The 4,669-nt window shown below is 45.4% G+C and overlaps 1 pseudogene; it reads left to right on the plus strand.

The window, feature by feature from the left end:
- On the plus strand, positions 1-2,061 carry LOC101568266 (annotated as a pseudogene).
- Positions 2,062-4,669: the final 2,608 nt, after the last annotated feature.

Below are 4,669 nucleotides of genomic sequence, written 5' to 3' on the forward strand. Positions count from 1 at the left end.
ATGAGGCTGGGATTCACAGATTCTGAAGATGAGGATGTGGTCGCCTTTGGGGTGTCTATAACTCACCCTAACACAGCCAATGTCCGGCTTACTCAGCTTTTCCTCTTAAAGCTTGAAACAAAAGATCAACAGGTCCAGTAGAGCCCTTGGAGATGATCTCGTCTCATAATTTCACTTCCAGTTTCCTTCCCCAGTTCAAGTCCCCCAAGTATTTCAAAAGCTTCTTTCTGCATGAAGACTTTCCCTTCCAATTCATCCCCTTGCCCAGGAAGATGGCTCAGTGGCTTCATTTCCTGCCTGGCAAGCACAAGGTCCTGAGTTCAATCCTTGGTACCAAAAAAGAGTCCAAATTAATCCCCTATTCCAGATTAATTTTTTTTCTTTTCTTTTTTTTTTTTTTTTTTTTGGTACTGGGGATTGAACTCATGACCTTGAACTTGCCAGGCAAGCACTTATTCTACTGAGCTATCTCCCCCGCCCTTCCAGATTAATCTTTTTTTTTTTTTTTTTTGCGGAACCGGGGATTGAACTCAGATCCTTGCGTTTGCCAGTCAAGCGCTTATCCTACTGAGCCATCTCCCCAGCCCCCTTCCAGATTAATCTTAATGGTACTTTTTAACTATGTGATGTTTATTGTTTCAAATTATGCCTCAAAAAGCTATAGAAGGGGCACCGGGGGAGCTGGGCAAGGCCCGGAGTGCAGCAGTGTGTGAGGTGGGGCCTCTGCATGCGGTGACTGCACCTGGGCAGAGGTGGGTTGGGTGACTAGCCTACATTGCTCCAGGTGGTCCTGCAACAGCTGCCCCCCAGCCTCACAAAGGAGCAGCTAGAGGGGCAGTGGCGCCCACTGCTGGCACACGACACCTTCGAGGTCACTAGAGCAGATCTCAGCCTTTATCCTCATTTCTACTCAAGAGCACACATTAATGTTAGAAATCCTGATGACATCCTGCTGTTCAGAGATCCTTGTGGTGGATATGTCTTCCTGGGCAGTAAAGGCCTGGAGTATCCTGCAGTGGTAGCATTTGCCCTGTTCCACAAGATAGTCAAGAAGAAGCTGAAGAAGAGAGACCCCAAGACAGGGAGCAGCACTGAAGATGATCCAGAGTATACGCAGTTTTTAGAAACTTACGAAGTGGAAGAAGAGAGAACCAGCGCGAATCCTGAAACTCTTCTGATAGAGATAGAGGCAAAGACAAGAGAACTTGTCGTTCCAGGCCTGGCAGGAGGATTTCTCTGTTTCGACAGAGTAGGGGGACAGAGTGGGGAGCCTTTGTTGATGCAGAGCACCTGAGTCTTCTGCACCCCTTTGTGTACTGTTTAAGACTCACTTTGTCAACTTGCACATGAATCCAGATTATGAACTGTTCTTCTGGAACTGACTCATTTCTAGAAAAACTACACCTCTTTTGGGCTATATTAAAAACAGAAAATTAGAAAAGCAGGGAATTCGAGAGGAGAAGTGAAAAGAACGAAGGAGGAGTGAGTTTGAAAAGAAAAGCTTGAGAGAGGAGGAAAAAAGAAAAAGAAGAGAAAAAGAAAAATGTTAGCAGAAAGAGGCAAATAAACAAAAGACAACTATTGAAACAGAAATCAGGACTAAGATTCTTAAGAAACCAGAAAAGGAAGAGGAACCAAACACAGAAAAACAAACAAAAAAAGCAAGAAAGTCGGCAGTAAAGATGGAAAACAGGAAATTTGTGGTCCCTGCACCTTTGTGACAGCCAGGTCCTCAGACAGCCTGCCGGGGCACGCAGCGAAAAGACACAGGATGACAATGACAAAGAGCAAAAGGACATGGACAGAAGAATACAAGGACTTGAAATGCCAGAATGCTACTCAGATGATGGCAGAAAGTGCAGTGGTCACTCTGAGGTGGACAGGTTTCCTAGACAGAATGAAGATGAGCTGAGATGGAGGAGAGGATTCGCCCAAGGCAGAGGGAAAAAGGGGGAGCCACAAGAGGGGTGTTGCTCCAGAGACAGGAGAGAGCTTGAGCAGGGAGCAGCAGGAGGCCCCCATCCTGGCACCAGGGAGTGCCCAGGAAGTAGGGCCCTGTAATCTTGTTGCCTGCACCCCAAGTGGGTACTGCTTCTGCAGGCTCACAAGCACTGTTTCCAAATAAATTTTCTTATAAAATCAGGAAAAAAAGCTATAGAAAGTAGAATAACCCTAAGGAAAGCAAAATAAATGTGAAAATGGTATATACACCAGAAAAACAGAGAAAGCCAAATTTAAGAAATGGTTAAATTTAAGCCTATTAGAACATCAGTAATTGCTTTAAATGTAAACAGACTAAATGCCCAAATTTAGAAACAAGCAAAAGAATTGTCTAACTTTATTAAAATAGCAAGACTCAACTGCTCAACCATACACTCTTATAAGTGTTTGGTGTATTGAGCTTGAAAACACTGTAAAAGAAGAGAAAAAGGGGGCCAGGAATGTGGCTCAGAGATAAACGCCCCAGCAGGCGTGAGGCCTTCATTTTCATTCCTAGTGTCATCAAGAGCACAGGATTAAAAGATATTTCTTGAGTAAGAATTCAGTGTTTATTGCCAGGGTAATGCCACTTACCCACCACGAACAAAGCCTCAAGGGCCGCACCATGCAGGAGCTTACTGCTCACACGTGAGTGCAGCATGCCGGCTGTTCCGCAGGCCTGGTGCAGGCCTCGGCGACTACGACTGGGAAACTGATTGCGATATGCGTCCCTGACCAACTAAGTGTGTTCTTCTGTGATGGAAGTTGTCCAGAAAAGCAAACTGCAATGCACAAGCCCATTTCAAACCCTGCTTCAAGGAATGCCTGTCACTTGTTGAGCCCAAAGTAAAAATCAGAGCTGGGAGAGCTGGGACTCTCTAGGATCAAGTGCCATTGCAAGAGGAACCCATACAAAGGGTGGAACTGAAAGGAGGAGGAGAGCTGGGCCAGAGGATACAACCTGCCTTACCAGGCAGCCCCCAGAAGCAGTGAACCTTGAGGCAGAAAGCATTACTGGAGATAAAGAAGGTCATCTTCTCAGAATGGGAAAATGACACATTTTTTTGTAAGTATTCAATCACAGTCTGTAAAAGAGAAATAAATCCACAATCATAGTGGAGCACATCTCCCCAAGAAAGGACACAGTAAATGGACCAAAAAAAGCTGTAAGGAGATGACTTTAGCATTAACAGCTCTTCTGTGAGCAGCCTGAGGTGACCTGTGAAAATGGTTCAGTACTCTCTTGACCCAGAAAACCCCACAAAAATCATGCAAGTCAAGAGGCTCAAATCTTCACACTCACTTTAAGAGCATGAATGAAACAACTGCCCAGGCCATCAAGGGTATGCATGGCTGAAAGGCCACCAAGCATCAGAAAGATGTCACATTAAAGAAGCAGTGTGTGCCATTCCAGCATTACAATGGCAGAGTTGGTAGGTGTCCCCAGGCCAAAGAGCGGGGCTGGACACAGGGCCGGTGGCCCAGAAAGAGTGCTGATTTTTTTAAAAAAATATTTATTTATTTATTTTGAACAGGTGTCTCACTATGCAGCTTGGACCCATAGTGATTCTCCTGTCTCAGCCTCCCCAGCGCTGGGATTATAGGCGTGCTCCACCTCGCCTGGTTTCAGTGGCCAGCAAGGCACAGGGCCAGCATGGCATGCAGTACCGGGGTGGAACCTGGTTCGTTGTGCTTGCCAGGCAGGCGCTTAGACCACTGAGCTATCTCCTCAGCCCAGAGTGCTGCATTTTTGCTGTACATGCTTAAAAATGCAGAGAGTAATTTTGAACTTAAAGATTTAGATGTAGATTCTCTGGTCATTGAACATATCCAGACGAACAAAGCACCCAAGATGTGCCATTGTTGGTACAGAGCTCATGGCCCGATCCACCCGTCCATGAGCTCCCCCTGCCACACTGAGATGATCCTTACTGAAAGGAACAAATCGTTCCTAAACCAGAGGAGGAAGTTGCACAGAAGAAAACAATATCCCAGGAGGAAATGAAGAAACAAGAACTATGGCACGGGAAGAAATTAAGCGTAAAATAAATACAAATAAAAGTAGAAGAAAACAACGAAGTAGTCTTAATTAACATTTATAGAACAGTGTGCTCAACTTGAGAAAATACACTCTTTAGGACAATATACTAAAGGTGATGATGGGGGCAGAGATGCCGCTCAGCAGCAGGGGTTGCCTAGCACGCACAAGGCTGCAGTTCAGCCCCCAATACCGGAGAACAAAAAATAAAGGTGCTCATATCCTGAGCCATGCATTTGGCTTAAATGAACTTTAAAGAACTGGTATTTTAAGAAAATATTTTCTGACAACAGTGCAACTTAACCAGAAGCCAATGAGAAAGAGCCCCAAGGGCTATCTGGCGGAGCGCTTACCCACCATGCACTAGGAACTGGGTTCGATTCCCCGGACCTCCTCCCCGCAAAGCCAGAAAAACCAATGATCAAAAGAAAATGATCACAATCCAAATGGTAGAAACGAAACTAACATACTAACACACATATCAGCGTGTCCAGTGGCAGGTGTGAACAAGGGCTGTATGACCGGGAGGAGGTTAACTAATGGGAATAAAAGACAGCTTCCGAGCCAGAATTTTCCCTACACCTACAGATCCTTTGCTCTGAGTCTACGCGCTTGCAATTGCCGCGGTAGCCAGGTTCCCATAAAATTTCA

This window comes from Octodon degus, unplaced genomic scaffold, assembly GCF_000260255.1.
Source record: "Octodon degus isolate 3935 unplaced genomic scaffold, OctDeg1.0 scaffold00049, whole genome shotgun sequence".
Lineage (NCBI taxonomy): Eukaryota > Metazoa > Chordata > Mammalia > Rodentia > Octodontidae > Octodon > Octodon degus.